The following is an 18,910-nucleotide window of genomic DNA, read 5'->3' as shown; positions in this document are numbered from 1 at the left end:
CTCTCTCTCTCTCTCTCTCTCTCTCTCTCTGTGCCTCTCCTCTCTCTGTGTAACTCTCAAATAAATAAATCTTAATTTAACAAAAAAGATAATAAATACAGAGATTCTGCTAAGTGTCATTTGAAAGGCCACCACAAAACACACCAAACACCGGAGTAAGGGAGGTTTGTTGTCGGGTGGGGGAAACCCAACAGGCCAACTCCCCGTGCACAGAGAGCAGCAGCCTGCGGGAGAGCAGCTCTTCTACAGCCCAGCAGAGATGAGGATGTGGGAGATCCTGTGAGGGTGGGGTGGAGCTGACACTTGTGATTGGGCCATCTGGTCACCTGACTTCCAGTAAGCCAGGCTGGGCTTCTTAGGAAGATGGTACCATTTTACTAACATCAGGTACATCTGTCCCAAGTATGCTTTGGAGCAAGCTGTGGGATACATGTTTGCATGCCCCCAGAAGTCTGCAGCAGCCTCAAACTGGCTGCAAACTGATCCCAATGCAATGGTGTTACAGAGACAGCGCCTGAGGGTGACTGGCTGCACCTTCATCAGCGGAATTAGTTTCTTCACAAAAGAGCCCCAGGGAGTCCAGCTGCGTCTTCCCAGCTGAGCGATGCTAGGCCGGTCCCTCTGCCTCTCAGATCCTCCATTTCCCCACCTGTGCAATGGGACCATTGCGCCTTCCCCTGGGCTGTTGGGAGGGTTGTGGTTATCCTGGGACAAGTGCCCGGCAGAGCCCTGCTCTGTGATGGAGCAGCCCCACTCCGTGCTGGGGGCCAGCTGGCTCCTCAAGACCCACTGCAAGTTCAGGTCCCAGCAGGATGCTGCCAGCTCCTGTCTCCCAGCCCGTCCTCTCCAAGGGATGGCTGTCCAGATACCGGGTGGGTGCAGGGTCAAGGAGGAGGTGCCCGGCGAGGCCATGGACAGGCACGGGGCAGGAGGGTGACAAGGAGCCCAGGGGTATGGGAAGGGGAGAGGGGTCAAGACTCCCCCTCCCCCACCCAGTATAGCTGCCAACCTCAGCCAAGCTGCTTATGCACACAGCCTTGGTGTCCCCACCCTCAGGAACACGTACACGGTGCATCTGTCCATGCACACCTGCATCCTCCACGTGTGCACAGAACACACGGTCGCCCAGACCAGCCTCCTCCTGTCCACCCCACAAGGTCTTTTTCTCCAGGCTCCAGTCCCCTCTATGGGAGCCTCACAAAGTGACCGCAGGGCAGGGGATTTCAAGGTGGACATAAGCTCCATCCTCCCTGGTTCTCACCGGATAATGGACACTGACAGGGGCTCCCAGCCAGGGCCTGGGCTGTGGCCCCTTCTATCCTGTCTAGGTTTTTCTGTTGCAGAGTTCTGAGAAGCCACAACGTGGAGACATCATTGTGATTTTGCACCCTGATGCTGCAGTAGCAGGCATTTAAAAGCTCGTTGCTCCTTAAGTCCTGACAATGAACTTGACATTCCCTTCGGCTGCTCATGGAGATCTGGGCTCACAGAGTTTTAGGTCGCTTGTCCAGTTTGTCAACATTAGATGAGGAGGAAAGCAGGGGTAGCACACCCACAGAGAGCACCTTGCAGTTTGGAGAAGTATCCCAGAGAGTCATCCGCATGGGAGTGGCTGGGGAGCCCGGTGCTGGCGCCCTCCACGTCTGCACAGCCCGTTGTGGCTCTCACACTGCCGCCCACCAGTGGGGACACCTTCTTCAAGCCACCTGACCCATTTGAGAGTCAGTTTTCTCATGCAGAAATAAGGGGCGGGTGACCCCAGTCTGCTCCAAATCACAGGGTTCTTTTGAAAATTAAATGGGAGGGAAAATGTGTAAAGCCGGGAATCTCTGTTCAAAGGTGAGCTGCTGTTTGTAAACATTTGTTCCTCTCTTAATTCTGAGGGTGGCCAAAGCAAGCACTTTGTGCCCCCATGCTGCAGAGGCTCAGAGAGGGCACGTGATTCACCTAAGGTTCACCAGCGTGGCTCCCATCACTGTGCACCTGCGCACTCTGCACTGTCCCGCCTGCCCTCGGTATGCACCAGGGTCTTGCTCCCTCATGTGAGTCCTCCCCACATGCTCATGTGCTCTCCTCTTTTACAATCGTCCCATCCTTCAGTGCCCAGCGCTCAGCAGGTGGTTACTACCCCCCGCCAGGAGCTGAACTGGCTGTGGCATGAGGCACAGCTGAGGGACAGTCGCTCCTGGGAAGGGGCCTGGGCACACCCCAGAATCCTCAGGGCCTGAAGCAGAGGTCTTCATCCCGGCTGCACACTCAGGGAGAGGCTTCAGAAGATCTCCATCTGCAGCTGCCGGCCCGAAAACCTTTGCCAGAAACCTCAAGAACAACACAACTTGGGCCAGGGCGTCTCGTCTCACAGCGGGTCTGAGAATGAAGGCCAATGGGCGTTAGCACGCTTGTCCAGGGCCTGGAGAGCGACAGAGGTGTGGAGGAGCTGAGCCCTTCTGGAGTCTCAGGTGTGGGCTCCTTCTGCTGGGGAAGTGGCCAGACGCATGGGCCTGCTGATGTCTCTTCCAGTACACTGCCCCCCGCCCCCATCCAACACCCCCATGAGACGCCTGACTCCACTTGTTCCTCTGCATCCTGTAGAGGAGCAGTGTGATCGAGAGCCAGCTGTACTCTCTTTGTAGCCTTATAATGAACCTGTTGGGGGGGGGGGGGGGAGTAGGTGTGTATCTTATGTTTTGGTTGCTTGACCAATAGCTACCTACACGTACACACACACACACACACACACACCCCACTGTCACCTCCTTCTGAGCCCACAGAGCCCTGGGGTCCATGGGCAGTAGGAGCCTCTTTCACAGATCCAGGTGATGCCCTGTGGGAGGTTTGAGCCTCTCAGGGTAGCCCCTTCCCCTTGCCCATGATTGGTTTGGGGTAGAAATGTCCCTGGTTCTGGCCAGTGCAGGGTGGGAGCGAGTCAGCCAGGGGAGTCTGGGAGAAGCTCTACTCCCCGAGAAAAGAGACAAATGACAGGAAGCACCTGCCGCTCCTCATTTTGGCCCTTGCTGGGTGAGATGAGCTGCTTGCGGACGCTGTGTCCACAGTGTGCTGTGTGGGGCCACACTGTGCTCACAGGACACACGTGACGAGAACAGCCTGTGTTGGGAAAAGAGTGCGGATTGGTGCCACCTCACGTGGGTCACCAAAATGTTAGGAGAAGAGGTGCAGAACAGAGAGAAGACAGAATACAAACTCGCAACCAGAAGGAATGCATTCAGAGAAAATAAATCCGCAGAGGCCGCTCCTCCCTACCCTGCAAATCTGAATCACAACTCCTGGCTCATGCATCGCAGCCAGAGGCCCCAGAGCTGGATGCATGAGCCAGGAGCCCTCACGACCAGGTGGGCGCCCCGCCCCGCCCCTGTGGTCCTCTAGTGGGTAGCTGCAGACTCAGGTCTCCCCACCCTCTGGGCTGTCACGTACCCGGGCGTCCAGCCCTGAGCCCTGCTTTCTGGAGGAGGATCCTACCCAGTGTTCCAGCTGCTCTCCACCTCCCTGAGGGCCTTGGAAGCTGACCCCCTTTTCCCGCCCGCCCCCAGCAGCTTCACTCTAAGCCTGAGGGACGAGGCTGCCCGCGTGCCTGTGACGCTTAGGGCGTCCTTTGCAGACAGAAGCCTGGCCTGGATCTCCCCTTGGGGACGGAAGACGCCCATCTCAGCCCCCTTCCTCTTTTACCCCCAGCGGTTCTTCGAGGTGGGTCAGAGCCAGGATGGGTGCAGAGCCTGGGGGTGGGGCATGCCTGGGGGAGGTGGGCAGGGCCAACACCACGGGGCTGGGAAGCCAGAGACACCCACAGGGCAGCCCTCAACACTATGCTGGCGCCAGGGGTTCCGCACCCAAGAACTCAGAAGCAGTGAATACAGAGACCCCAGCATCAGCTCTGTTCAGTGGCTCCCCAGGAATCCTGGAAGCTGAGCCCCAGGGCTGATCAAAGTCCACCAAGGGCTGGCTGTGAGCTGGACCCCTCTGAGTCCCGCCCTTGTGTCCACTGCGGGGAGGAGGGTCTTCCAGGAAGAGTGCCAGGTGGAGAAGGAGGACTGGAAGCCCACCGGCCACTCACGCCCCCGTCTTGCAGGTGCTGCTCCTGTGCCAGGAGGGAGGGCTGAAGCTGGCCCTCAATGGGCAGGGGCTGGGGGCCACCAGCCTGGGCCAGCAGACCCTGGAGCAGCTGCGGGAGCTCCGGATCAGCGGCAGCGTCCAGCTCTACTGTGTCCATTACTGAAGAGGACCAGGGAGACCCCAGGCAGAGGAGACTGGGGGCCAGCACTCGCCCAGGGCCCCCCACCCAGTGTGCCCCACCTGCTCCCTTCATTAAACTCTGCACCTGTCACCGTTCTGTCAGGCCTGCTTCATCCGGCTTCACGGGCCTGGGTCTGCAGGACGTCGGGACCCTGGGCAGACGTTCATGGAGGCAGGTCTGTAGCCTAGGATGCCAAGAACACGGTGGCTTAGAGAATGCAGACATTTAGTCTCGCACTCAGCAATTCTGAGAAAATGGCCCAGGCCGGTGGGGCAGCTCTGTGCCCTGTGCACATTCAGGGCATATCCTAGACCCGGAGGCCCCTGTCCCAGGGCACTGCCACTGTCTGCATTGGCGAATATGGATGAGACACCCCTGGTTCCATAAGCCCCAGGCCCAGGATCAACACACACCACGTACACTGGCCCTCTGAGTCCTGCTCAGAGGGCCACACCATCCACAAGGGAGGCTGGCAATGTTCTCCAGCGGGAAAGCCACGTGCCTGGCCACAGTGCTGTCTCTGTGAAAGACGGAGAGTGATTCTGGTGGATAGCCAGGCTCTGAGACAAATAGATGCTGTTAACAGCCTCATTTTAAATATTTTTTAATGTTAAGGTCAGCAACTTTAAAAAAAACAGATTTATTTATTTATTTGAAAGTCAGAATTAGAGAGAAAGAGAGAGAGAGGAAGAGACAAAGATGTCTTCATCCACGGTTCACTCCCCTAATGGCCACAATGGCTGGAGCTGGTCTGGTCTGAAGCCAGGAGCTTCTTCTGGGTCTCCTTCATGGGTTCAGGGGCCCAAGAAATTATGTCACCTTCCTTTGCTTTCCCAGGCACAATAGCAGGGAGCTGGATCAGAAGTGCAGCAGCCAGGGCTTGAACCGGCACCCACATGGGATGCTGGTGCCGAGGGTGGAGGCTTAGCCTACTATGCCACAGCACCGGTCCCTAACAGCCTCGTTTTGTAAAGTAGGACGCTGAGGCCCAGAAAGGCTAAATAATTTCCCAAATTCACCCAGTTAGAAAGTGGGGGTGGGCCGGCGCCGCGGCTCACTAGGTTAATCCTCCTCCGGCCCCGGTTCCCCGGGTTCTAGTCCCGGTCAGGGCACCAGATTCTGTCCTGGTTGCTCCTCTTCTAGTCCAGCTCTCTGCTGTGGCCCGGGAGTGCAGTGGAGGATGGCCCAAGTGCTTGGGCCCTGTACCCGCATGGGAGACCAGGAGAAAGCACCTGGCTCCTGACTTCGGATCGGCACAGCACACCGGCCATAGCGGGCCATTTTGGGGGTGGACCAACAGAAGGAAGACCTTTCTCTCTGTCTCTCCCTCTCACAATCTAACTCCACCTGTCAAAAAAAAAGTGGGGGTGCCAGGATTAGAACCCAGGGATTCTACCTGCAGAGTGTGTGGCCTGTAACCATCGCACTGTTGTGTACACACACACACACACACACACACACAAGAACTCTCCGATAAAGGTGATTCTGGGAGCTGCAGGCTTCGGAACAACAACTCACAGATTGAGAAGTACAGACATGGACAAGAAGGGGACACCATGGAGGAAACGGAAAGGTTACATAAGAAAATAATACGATATGGAACACTATGACATGCATGTGCTACACAGCATGCATGATACAGTAATACATGCTCCAGAATGAAATTTTGTGTCCTCCACCCTCCGAATTCGTATATTCAGATCCTAACGCCTAAGGAGCTCTCCCGCCACGGCCGGATGCAGCAAGAAGAGGACCCTCGGCAAACTCGGAAGGTGCCAGCGCCTTGAGCCGGGAGGCCCCAGCCCCCAGGACTGTGAGAGAGAAATTTCTGTTGCTTCTACATTACGCAGGCTAAGGAATGTCATCCTAGCAGCCTGAGTGGACTGAGACAGGGGACTGCAATACCCAGCAGCATATTATATCATTACCATATAATAGTATATACCATACCTGTATGTTTTATATCTATATATTATATTTAGATTCACAAAAATTGATAAACAGAAGATTAAAACCAAATATCTGGCCGGCGCCGCGGCTCACTAGGCTAATCCTCCGCCTAGTGGCGCCGGCACACCAGGTTCTAGTCCCGGTCGGGGCGCCGAATTCAGTCCCGGTTGCCCCTCTTCCTGTCCAGCTCTCTGCTGTGGCCCAGGAGTGCAGTGGAGGATGGCCCAAGTGCTTGGGCCCTGCACCCCATGGGAGACCAGGAGAAGCACCTAGCTCCTGCCATTGGATCAGCGCGGTGCGCCGGCCGCGGCGGCCATTGGAAGGTGAACCAACGGCAAAGGAAGACCTTTCTCTCTGTCTCTCTCTCTCACTGTCCACTCTGCCTGTCAAAAAAAATTACTTAAAAAAATATATCTGGCTCCTCCCAGTAGAGGAAATTGAGTCCTGTCTCGCTAAGAATTGGAATCTGCCTGTGGGCCACACACAGGAGCGCAGTGACTGGGGAGGCTGTTCTCTTGGGCACTCGGCTGCCTGGGCGGGGTGTTTACTCAGTTGTTCTCTCGCTCGGTGTCTGTGCGCTGTACACTAGGTCCCTCCACCACTGTGAAACACCTGGGAGCAGCTAACTCGCAAAGGCAAAGGTTTCGTTTCCCGCACAGCTGTAGAGGTGCACAGTCCAAATGAGGCAGCCACATGGACCCAGCATCGGATCGGGGTCGTGGGCGGTGGGCCACAGCAAGCCAGGAGTCAGAGAGAGCGCTTATTTCAGCCTTATGAGACCAACCCTGTAGTAAGGACTGCCTCCCGAGCACACATTCTCAATGTCCTAAAGACCTCACTGTGTCCACCTACTAGACACCATGATTGGATCAAGTCTCCAGCCTTAAGCCATTTATGGTTCGCAGTAACTGTCAACCATTGACATAAGACTGTGGGGGCCAAGCTTTCAGCACATGTGCTTTAGAATGCACCTGAACAATTATCCAGGTGGTGACAGGCACCTTATAGCTTTCTATGCTGGTTGTCATTGCAGTCGTTTTAGAAAGGACAGCTGGTTGACAGTGGTAGGATGTACACCTATTGGTCTTCTTTCCAGCAAAGTTGCTGAATTATTTTATTTGTTCAAATAAGCAATCAGAACACATACAAATGATAATCTGACTTCTGGTTTCTTCCTTTCCAGTCACTCTCTCTCCTCTTCCTCTCTCCAATGTGTTCATTGGCCAGGAGTTCCTGTTGTACCAAAGCTGTTAACAGGCATCCTTGGCTGTTTCTTGCCACTGCGGAAATGCTACCACGTATTCATCTTCAAAGATGATGAAAGCGGCAGGTTGAAGATAGACACCATTTCTAGGTAAGGAAATTTTTACTTTCTATTAGTTTGCCAAGAGATTTTTTTCTTTTTTTTTTTAATAAGGAATGTCAAGTTTTTCAGTGTCTTCATCATTTATTGATACCATTGTATTTGTTTTTTTCTTCTTTAATTTCTAAATGAGATAAATAATAGGCTTTCTAACATTTTGCATTCTTAAAATTTCCTGGGATAAAAGTTACTTCACACTGATGAATTTTTAATGAAAATATTGTACATTTCATTGTCTGATATTACTATTTTTGTACTGTGGTCATAAATTAAGCTGGCTTCTAATTTTTCTCATGCCTATACCCATTCTACATTAGCCTGAAATTCTGTATTGTCTCCTTCTACTCAAGGTCACCAATTCATAGATATATGTGTGTGTGTGTGTGTGTGTGTGCCTTTGCTAAATCTGCAAGTTCTGCCCTCCCTCTCTTGTATTCTTGTAGTTTATTTGTTGCGAGGCTGCTGAGGGGTGGATGTCTTTATTCTCATAGAGCTTCTGAGAGCCTGAGTCGTGTTGACGAATCCCTGGGGAACTGTCAACCATTCCTCCATCTCCTGAGAGCCTGAGTCGTGTTGACTAGTCCCTGGAGAGCCTGAGTCGTGTTGACTAGTCCCTGGAGAGCCTGAGTCGTGTTGACTAGTCCCTGGAGAGCCTGAGTCGTGTTGACTAGTCCCCGGGGAACTGTCAACCATTCCTCCATCTCCTGAATTTCCTTAAGTGTAGAGATTTGATCAGATTTGTTTCAATTTTCTAGCAAGAATACAAAAATTTTTATCTTTTTCTCTGAATGCTCCCTTTTTATAGCCCTCCTGTTTTTTTTAAGGATTTATTTATTTATTTATTTATTTAAAAGTCAGAATTGCACAGAGAGAGAAGGAGAGGCAGAGAGAGAGAGGTCTTCCATCTGCTGGTTCACTCCCCAGTTGGCCGCAATGGCAGGGGCTGCGCCGATCCAAAGCCAGGAGCCAGGGGCTTCTTCCGGGTCTCCCACGCGGGTGCAGGGGCCCAAGGATTTGGGCCATCTTCTACTGCTTTCCCAGGCCATAGCAGAGAGCTGGACCTGAAGTGGAGCTGCCGGGACTCAAACCAGTGCCCATATGGAATGTTGGCACTGCAGGCAGCAGCTTTACCCACTATGCCACAGCACTGGCCCCTAGCCTCCTATTCTTGTTTCATGAATGCATTTCCTCTTATCTTTTCAATGACATTTGTGTTTCTTCTGCTTACCATATTCACTTTGTTTTCGTGAAGTTTGTTAGTCATCTGTTTTGTTGTCTGCATTTCAAATTAGAAGATTTGGGGCTGGCGCTGTGGCGCAGTGGGTTAAAGCCCTGGCCTGAAGCGCCAGCATCATATATGGCACCGGTTTTAGTCCCAGCTACTCCTCTTCCAATCCAGCTCTCTGCTATGGCCTGGGATAGCAGTAAAGGATGGCCCAAGGGCTTGGGTCCCTGCACCCACGTGGGAGACCTGGAAGAAGCTCTTGGCTCCTGGCTTCGGATCGGCACAGCTCCAGCCGTTGCTGGCATTTGGGGAGTGAACCACCGGATGGAAGACCTCTCTCTCCTCTCTCTCTCTCTCTCTCTACCTCTCTCTGTAATTCTGTCTTTCAAATAAATAAAATAAATCTTTTCAAAAATTTAGAGTATTTCCTCACTTGTCTGGCAATTTTTAGTTTGTTTTCATTCAAGAATAAGACACAAACATACATACAAATCACAAGCTTGTGTTCATAGGTTGGGCTGCTTGACTTGGATGCCTCATGATGGGGTGACCCAGCAAAGAAATGGATTTGTTATCAGGGTCTAACCTGATACAGATAACTCCCACCGACGTGAGAGACACAGATGGAGTTCCAGACTGTTGGCTTCAGCCTGGCCCAACCTCGGCCATTGCTGCCATTGGGAAATGAACCAGCAGATAGAAGATCTCCCTCTCTGTGTCTCTCCCTCTCTCTGTAACTCCATCCTTCGATTAAATAAATAAATCTTTGGGGAAAAAAAGCAACTTGACCCCTCCCCACCCAAGAAGCCCTGATCCTCATCCAGACTTCCCTAGGGCTGCCTTCCATCGATTGCTCAGGCAAAGACCTAGAGTCCACTGGACTCTCTTTCTACAGCTCCCTGCATGCAATCCCTAGTCATGCCTGATATCCTGACATAGGGCCCAGCATAGGCAGGGGTTGGGGGGGCGGGAATGAGCTGGAAGATTTTCCCATAATTTCTGTCTCACTGCCCTGCACTTGAGCTCCACCTCCCAACATGCCAATCCAGTATGCCCACTTTCCCATGGTGCACCTGTCTCTCATCCTGAAATGGGATAGAGGAGATGCCATTATGAACACATGGAAGCTAAATTCCATGTGGAAAATCCATGATGCTCCCCAAAAACTTCATGTACACTAAGCCCCACCCAACTAACTCCCCATTTGTATTTTCAATTAAGTCACCACTGTTGACATGGGGGTGGCCCTTTTGGCTTCCCTCTCTTGCTTCTCATGCACTCCCTCCTCTTGCACAGGTTTCCAGCTCTCTCATGGCAAATATCTCTCCCTGTGGGGCTGCCCACGCTCACGTCTGAATGTGTACTCCTGTCCTCACTTTAAATAAATCCTACTCTCATTTATGCACCTGACTTACGCCTGTACTTTGAGTTCTCATCTCATTCAGGGGCATAGAAACTTGGAAATGCATTCTTAGAACCATCCCGCTTCCTGTCTGCTTCCGGAACACAGAGTCCTCGTCATGTCCCTGGCTCCCTCCCACACTCGTCCCTGTGCTCCAGCCACTCTGGCCTCCTGTGTGGATCCATGTCAGGCACACAGCTTGGCGATTAGCCCCGGGTGGAACTTCAGCTGTCACATGGTCACCTTTGCGCAGAGCCTTCTCTGCAGTGCTCAGACAGAGCAGCCAAGAGAAGCCACCCTTGTGGGAACAGCCAGCCCCACCCCAGAGGCCCTGAGCTGGGAAGAGTAAGAGGAGGGAGAGCTCCAGAGACAGAAATGAGAAGAAGGCTCACAGGGTGACTGATGGCGTCTCTGCTCATGATGAGGACCTTGAAGGACTTTTGGGGTCCCCTCTTAGCCCTGGTTCCAGTTTTTCCCCACCCCCGGCATACATGGAAGCCTGTTTAGGACTTTGAAACTGAGCCTCTAAACATTTAATGTGGATACCATCAGGCCCCAGTCTCGGAACCTCCCTCCCTTAGATGAACTCATTGAATTAAGGGAGTGGTGCCTCTGGCTTTACAAGGTCATAACCTGATGACACCTGGATGGCTGCTATTGTCTCAAGGGGTTTCATTTAAGGGAAATCCAGGTCTGGACAGGGCAAAAAGCACTGAAGCCCACTGAAAAGCCCCATCTGAAACGTTCCCTGAAAAGGTGGTGTTGCTGACCAACCTGGAACGTGGACATGAGCTGAACATGTAAGCAAACCAGATAACCACTCTGACTCCAAGCAGCCCTCATCACCTGGACAGAGGCCAACACACAGCTGCCCCTGTCTTCTGTTCCTCCTGACCTCCCCCTTCTCATAGCCTCTTTAAAAACCGCAAAGCCTCCTCATGCAGTGCCGCTCCCTTGCCCGCAAAGGAACGACACTGTTCACAGCTTATCGGTCTTCAGCAGACTTTTAATGGGAAAATAACAGGGACAGAGAAAGAATGAAGGGAGGAGAGTGGACAGGAAAGCCCCTTCCTTCCTCAGCACATAGCTTATATACAAAATCCGGCCAATTGCAAGCGGGCTCAAGTCCATGCACGGAACACTCCAATCCGCTGTCTGTTGACGCAGTGTGCACGCGTCCTCAGGCCAATCAGATGAGGTGTCACACAGCAGGCCGGCTCACCGCGCGGTCCTCGGCGCCATCTTGTTGTTGACAACATTCTCAACTCCTCTGCAAAGTCCCGACCGTGGGAAAGCATTGCCCTAACCGAAACTAGCAACATCCGCCTTGTGATAAAGACACAGCAACAGCTATCAGACCGACCTTGACGTGGGGGCTCCATGGCTGCGCATCCCATGGAGCCCCACATCGCAGCTGGGGAGGTAAGCCTTGAGACTCATGTGTGCTACCTCCCTCATCTGTTGACAGATTAAACTTTTTCTTTTCTTTACCCTCAAACTTTGTTCTCATTATTTTGATTTGGTGCTGGAGACAGGGACCAAGCTTTTGATACAAGCTATGGGATGGGAGAGAGGAGGTTAATCTGGGTGAGTGTTGCTGTGTGCACACGTGCAGGATGCCGTTATGCATGGACAGTTGCACTGTGTGTGTGCTCCGAAGGTGTTGACACCAAGCCTATGTAGACAATATATTGTATATATTGTGTTTATATAGAGAGATAAGGAGACAAATTATGAGAAATTGATTGAAGTGATTATGTGGAGTTAGAAATCCCATACTCTGCCCTCTGTAAGAAAAGCAAGGCTCAGGGCCGACACTGTGGTGTAGCGGGTGGGCTGCCACCTGCAGTGCTGGTATCCCATGTGGGCGCAGGTTCCGGTCCCGGCTGCTCCACTTCCAGTCCAGCTCTCCGCTGTGGCCTGGAAAAGTGGTGGAGGATGTCTGGGTCCTTGGGTCCCTGCACCCACATGGGAGACCCGGAGGAGGCTCTGGGGAGTGAGCCAGCGGATGGAGGACCTCTCTCTCTCTCTCTCTCTCTCTCTCTCCTTCTCTCTCTCTGTGTAACTCTTTCAAGTAAATAAATAAAATCTTAAAAAAAAAAAAAAGAAAGGAAAAGCTATGCTCAAGGAGCAACAGTAGAACTGAGATTTTCCTGCCCAACCAAAGCCTACAATCAAGCTTCCATAGGGCCAAGAAGATCCACCAGTAATTTAACATTTTCAAAGATGTACATATGGCAGGCTGGCGTTGTGACAAAACTGGTACAGCTACCATCTGTGATGCCAGAATCCCATGTGAGCACTGGCTTGTGTCTTGGATGCTCCACTTCTGATCCAGATCCCTGCTCAAGGCCTGGGAAAAGCAGTGGAAGACGGATCAAGTTTTTGGGCCCCTGCCACCCATGTGGAAGGCCCAGATGAAGTTCCTGGCTCCTGACTTCAGCCTGGCCCAGCACTGGCCATTGCAGCCATCTGGGGGAGTGAACCAGTAGAGAGAAGATTCTGTGTGTCTCCAGCTCCCTCTCCAACTCTGACTTTCAAATAAGTAAATCTGTTTAAAAATATATGTATGTATGAATGAATGTATTTGAAAGGCAGAGAGACAAAGATCTGTCTGCTGGTTTTCTCCCCAAATGGCCACAACAGCCAGATCTGGCCAGGCCAAAGTCAAGAGCCAGGAACTCCACCCAGGTCTCCCATGTGGGTGGCAGGGGCCAGGAACTTGGGCCATCTTCCACTGTCTTGCCAAGCACATTATCAGGAAATTGGATTAGAGTCAGAGCAGCCAAGACTCAAACCAGGACTCGGACATGGGATGCTGGGAACATAAGTGGTTAGCTTATCCCACTGTACCACAACACCTGCCCCCCAAATTTACTCTTCTTCAATCCAGACAGCCTACTGTATACCACACAGTCTTTACCACAGAATAAAAATTCACTGGATAAGCAAAGAAGGGAAGGCTGATTGATAATCCAAGAATAAAACCATCCACAGGGCAGACTCAGACCAAACCGAATATTTGAGTAAGCAAGCCAAGACTTTCAAATTCCATGACTCAAAAGATCAAAAATATTCATGGAAAAATGGAAGATATACCCAACCCAATAAAAAACTATCCGGGGCAGAGGTTTGGCACAGTGGTTAAGACACTTCTTGAGGGGCTGGCGCTGTGGCGCAGTGAGTTGTCGTGGTGGTCTGAAGCGCCAGCATCTCATGTGGGCACCGGTTCGAGACCCGGCTGTTACACTTCCTATCCAGCTCTCTGCTGTTGTCTGAGAGGGCAGTGGAGGATGACCCAGGTCCTTGGGCCCCTGCACCCGCGTGGGAGACCCAGGGGAGGCTCCTGGCTCCTGGCTTCAGGTTGGTGCAGCTCCAGCTGTTGTGGCCAGTTGTGGGGCGGGCCATCGGATGGAAGACCTCTCTCTCTCTCTCTCTCCTCTCTCTTCTCTACCTCTCCTCACTCTGTGTAACTCTAACTTTCAAGCGAATGAATAAATTTTTTTTTTTTTAAAAAGTGCATAGGTGTCAGGGAGAGGAAGGAAGGGATAATGGACAGTAGACAACAGGCAATAAAGTTGGTTTTTTTTTTTTAAAGACACTTCTTGGGATGCCCACATCCCATATCAGCACCTGGTGCCAGGTCTGGCCCCACTCTGATCAGGCTTCCTGCTGGTGTGCACACTGGGAGGCAGCAGGTGATGTCTCAAGTAACTGGGTCCCTGAAACCTATGGAGGAGATCCAGAGAGAGTCCTTAGCTCCTGACTTCAGCCTGGCTGCACCCTGGCCTTCGTAGGCATTTGGGGGTGAATCAGTGGATGGAATATCACATAGATCCCTGGTGGGATCTATACTAACTAATCCACCTAGGAGCCCACCTGTGGTTTCTCTGTATATCCCAACTGAATCTTGTCCCACTGATTGTGTCTACTGTCTGCCATTCCTGACAAGTTGCATGCCCATGTGGTTTGCAATTTCTCCATGTGAGTTAATATGCATGGGTAATGATTTCTCTGTCAGGGTCTGGTATGCCCGGCACTCACTCCACAGGATGACTGAGAGGCCTCACCAGTTTAACAGGGCAACTCTACAAGTGAGTAGGGAAAATGCAGACTTTCTGTTTGTGCATATAAAAGGCTTACATTTGCTATTTCTGTAAGAGACTTTGAAAATTTTTTATCCAGAAACATAGGTAGGCACAATTTTTCATCTTTCTCTTTCTCTTAAGGGTTATTTCTCGTACAGTCAGCTTCACACAGAGATCTCAGTTCTCACTCGTATGTCTCTTGCTCTACATCTGGTGTGCCTTTCCCTATGTGGGCAATGAAATCCTAGTTCCAGATCCTTAGGGTCAATATCTAAACTATTAGCCATACACCTCCATCCCAACCACTTCAACTTTTAACTTTCTTTTTCATTCCTGGCACTTGGGTTTCCCCTCTTTTTTTCTCTGATCTTTCTTTTGAGTGCATTTGCACATACCTTCAGCCTTTCTAGACCTTTCTCATGGGAATATCTTCTATATAAGACGTTGTGAGAAATTCCAGGCCGACAGTGCTGAAGGAAAGGCATCACGGTACCTGGTTGCACAATGACAATTATTGTACGAAAATCTGTGGATAGGAATCACACAAGCACACACCGTAAAAATCAAGCTGCAAATGTGGTGAGTGCTACAAGGAAGAGGAGCATAGAGTGCTAACACCTGATCCGTGCAGGAAGACAGCCAGGAGACATGTGATGACGGATATCTCACTGAAATCAAAGCCTGACCCCACAGAGTTTGGGCATAAAAAGTGGCTGTGATGGGGGCCGGCACTGTGGCATAGTGGGTAAAGATACTGCCTGTAATGCCAGCATCCCAGATGGGCACCAGTTTAAAACCCAGCTGTTCCATTTCCGATCCAGCTCTCTGCTATGGCCTGGAAAAACAGTAGAAGATAGCGCAAGGCCTTGGGCCCCTGCACCAGTGTGGAGACCGGAAGGAGGCTCCCAGCTCCTGGCTCCTGGTTCCTGGCTCCTGGCTTCAGATCAGCACAATTCTGGCCATTGCGGCCATCTGCGCAATGAACCAGCGAATAGAAGACCTTTCTCTCTCTCTCTCTCTCTGCCTCTCCTTCTCTCTGTGTAACTCTTTCAAATAAATAAATCTTTATAAAAAAAAAAAGTAGCTGTGACTTCACTCAAAAGTCACAGGTATTTAACACCCAAACTCTGTCAGAGACAAACATTTATTACAACAAAGAAGGCTGACCCAAAAGGAGCACTGAGGGATGGTGGGTAACGCTCTTCTGTCGTGAATGTGCACTCGTGGGAAGATCTGGGGATTAGTCAGGAACTGTGGGCCCTCACCCACCCCAAGAATAAAACTCAGCAAGACAGCAGTGAAATGCAGTGAGCAAATTTACTAAGCATCTGCTACAAGCCGGAAATTGTGTGAAAACATTTTGTATACGCCATTTCATTAAACCTCAACAATACATGGTGAAGAAATTACTGTTGCTCCCATATGAAAAATGAAGAAACTGAAACCTGGATTCAGGGATCTTTTGAAAGTTGTGCTGTTGGAAGTGCTCAGGGAGGACTCGCCTCTTTTCCGATGATTCATGAGCCTACAATTGAGCAGGAGGAATATTTCATGAAGGGCTCACTGGGGTCAGCCGCCCAATTCTTCAAGAAGCTCACAGTCTTGTTAGAGTCAGTCCTTGCAATTGCCAGTGAGAGAGAAGCAGGTGCACAGAGGAAGTGCTATTCTGTGCAGCAGCCTCTAACTTCAGGATTTGCATTGCTTCTTCATGCAGCTGTGGCTTTGGGTAAGTGTACTCAGATGATTGAGGCCGCCAGTCCACCCAGAACACCCAGAACTCCAGTCCTGAGAACTTGGTTACTCTGCAAAGTAGAACAGGGCACACTCAGAACCAAAGGGCAGACATGACTGGTCCTCTCCCTCTCAAACCACACAAAGACATCCATTCTTCTGTCCATCTCGGCAACTCTGCCACCAGGAAGGAACTGCCTGTGCCCCCAGGAACTTCTCCCTCTGCAGAGGACCCAGGAGCTCCCCTGGGGAAGAAGGAATCTTGGCTGAGCTGAGGTCCGTCCAGACAACTCAGAGATGCTCAGGACCCCCACACCCTCAGAGGCTCCCTATTGAACCCCTCAGCCTGCCCCCAAGGGAAAAGGGCCCAGAGTCGGGGAGCACCCTGCCTGACACTCAGAGGCTAGAGACTGATCCGTGATTCAAGTTCAGGTCTTCTCGAACCACAGCCAGCTCAGTACCTGGGAGGGACCCGGGCAGCGAGAGCACCAGGGCTGGATGAGATGCTGCTGTCTCTGAGTGCACATCGGGGGCAGGAAGGAGGGGGTGGGACCCGTCCACCCCACAGTAAAGGTTTCTGTGCTCTAAGCCTCTTCTGCAGAATGGAGATAAGAGATACTGGCACTGATCATCTCCACTGGGATTGGAGGAGACGCAACTGTCAGGAACAGAGGCTCTGATTTGAGCACAGTTCCCAGCTTTCAGAAGTCCTTCTCACCCATTTAACCCCACAACAAACTACCAGGTGGATTCTTCTCCAGGGCCACAGTCTTACAGAAATTCTCCTCCAGGGCCGGCACCACGGCTCACTAGGCTAATCTTCCGCCTGTGGCGCCAGGTTCTAGTCCCGGTCGGGGCACTGGATTCTGTCCTGGTTGCTCCTCTTCCAGTCCAGCTCTCTGCTGTGGCCCGGGAAGGCAGTGGAGGATGGCCCAAGTGCTTGGGCCCTGCACCCCATGGGAGACCAGGAGAAGCACCTGGCTCCTGCCATCAGATCAGCGCAGTATGCCGGCTGCAGCACGCGGGCTGCGGCGGCCATTGGAGGGTGAACCAACGGCAAAGGAAGACCTTTCTCTCTGTCTCTCTCTCTCACTGTCCACTCTGCCTGTCAAAAAAAAAAAAAAAAAAAAAAGGGGCTCTTGTTTTTAATACCTTGAATATATTATCCCACTCTCTTCTGGCCTTAGGGTTTCTTCTGAGAAATCTGCTGTTCACTTCATTGGTTTTTATTAACACATAATTCGTTGCTTTTCTTTTACTGTCTTTAGTATTCTCTCCTTGCCCTTAACTTTAGACAACTTGACTACACTATGTCTTGGAGATCCTTTTTCGGCTGAGTCTGCTTAGGATCCTTTGAGTTTCCTATTTCTGAATGAGTGAGTTCAAGTGACTCCAGAGATTCGAATACCAACATCAACTCTCCCAGTTCCACAATGCATGGATAAACCTGCCCGCAGGTCTCAATGGCACGCAATAGCTCTCGCCACCACGAGCTAGAAGGTGCAAAGGGAACTTCCTCAGGTCAGATCCAGATTTCTTACGGGATACTGCTGGTGCCAGGTACCCCGGGATCACACTGAGTGAGTGACACAGCTCCAGGGCTTATGCCCAGAACGCCCACGGCTGCAGGACTCTGCTCTCCACCCTGTCACTGCCCCGACTCCTGCTCTGGTTGCTTCTGGTAGCAGTGTGTTCAGCAGCAGCTCTACCACCCTAGTGCGTCTGGAGCTTTGGGAATGTGGCAGAGGGGAGGGAGGCAATGTGGCTCTCCTGTTCAGAGCAAAGTAGTCTCTCAGCCTCCAGTCAGCTCCCCAGGCTGGAGCTGAAGTCACTGGGGGACTGTAGAATTCTCCCTCAGTTAAAGCTGCTGCTAAGGGCCGGAGCTGTGGCGCAGTGGGTTAATCCTCCGACTGCGGCACCAGCATCCCATGTGGGCGCCGGTTCTAGTCCCGGCTGCTCCTCTTCCCATCCGGCTCTCTGCTATGTCCTGGGAAAACAGTAGAAGATGGCCCAAGTCCTTGGACCCCTGTACCTGCATGGGAGACCCAGAAGAAACTCCCGGCTCCTGGCTTTGGATTGGCACAGCTCCGGCTGTTGTGGCCATTTGGGGAGTGAACCAGTAGATGGAAGACCTTTCTCTCTGTCTCTCCCTCTCACTGTCTGTAACTCTACCTCTCAAATAAATAAACAAAGCTGTTGGGGGGGGGGGGGTCAGCTCTGTGGTGTAGAGGGTAAAGCAGTAGACCACAGCAACTTCTTCCTACCTTGGAGATGCACGGCTGGCGGGCAGCAACCAGGGGCAGCAGGTGCCTGTCCTCTCTGCTCTCTGCTCCCTGGGTCTCTGTTCTAGCCTGTCACTCCTCCCCTGGGATTTCCTCTCAGTCCCCTGGGGTGTGGTCCTTCCTTAGTTCCTCTGGTATTTTCCGGCAGCTGAGGTCAGTGTGGCTTCTCACTATTCAGCCATCTTGGATCTCTCCTGCCGCACTGAAATGATTTAAGGACAGAACTTATAATCAAAAGGGAAGCAGGAAAAAGATTTGGAAAATTCTCAGCCTGCCCTTATTTCTTTTTTTTTTTAAAGATTTATTTATTTGTTTGAAAGTCAGAGTTACACAGAGAAAGAAGGAGAGGCGGGGAGGAGGGGGGTCTTCCATCCGCTGGTTCACTCCTCAGATGCCTACAATGGCCAGAGCTGCATCAATCCAAAGCCAGGAGCCAGGAGTTTCTTCTAGGTCTCCCACGCCGGTGCAGGGGCCCGAGGACTTGGGCCATCTTCTACTGCATTCCCAGGCCACAGCAGAGGGCTGGATCAGAAGCAGAGTAGCCGGGACTCAAACCAGCGCCCATATGCAATGCTGGCACTGCAGGTGGCCGCTTTACCCACTACAACACAGCACTGGCA

At 51.8% G+C, this 18,910-nt stretch overlaps 2 long non-coding RNA genes across 2 annotated transcripts; both read left to right on the top strand.

The window, feature by feature from the left end:
* Nucleotides 1-1,526: 1,526 nt before the first annotated feature.
* On the top strand, nucleotides 1,527-4,339 carry LOC138848650 (uncharacterized). The gene is made up of 3 exons (XR_011386730.1): nucleotides 1,527-2,459; nucleotides 3,549-3,702; nucleotides 4,085-4,339. It is a non-coding gene; the product is annotated as an uncharacterized lncRNA (long non-coding RNA).
* Nucleotides 4,340-11,339: 7,000 nt separating this feature from the next.
* LOC138848649 (uncharacterized) lies at nucleotides 11,340-15,357 on the top strand. Its single transcript, XR_011386729.1, has 2 exons — nucleotides 11,340-11,611; nucleotides 15,099-15,357. It is a non-coding gene; the product is annotated as an uncharacterized lncRNA (long non-coding RNA).
* The last annotated feature ends 3,553 nt before the right edge of the window (nucleotides 15,358-18,910 follow it).

This window comes from Oryctolagus cuniculus, chromosome 1, assembly GCF_964237555.1.
Source record: "Oryctolagus cuniculus chromosome 1, mOryCun1.1, whole genome shotgun sequence".
In the NCBI taxonomy this organism is placed as follows: Eukaryota; Metazoa; Chordata; class Mammalia; order Lagomorpha; family Leporidae; genus Oryctolagus; species Oryctolagus cuniculus.
The sequence above is the reverse complement of the archived record's forward strand: the minus strand, read 5'-3'. Positions and strand labels throughout refer to the sequence as shown.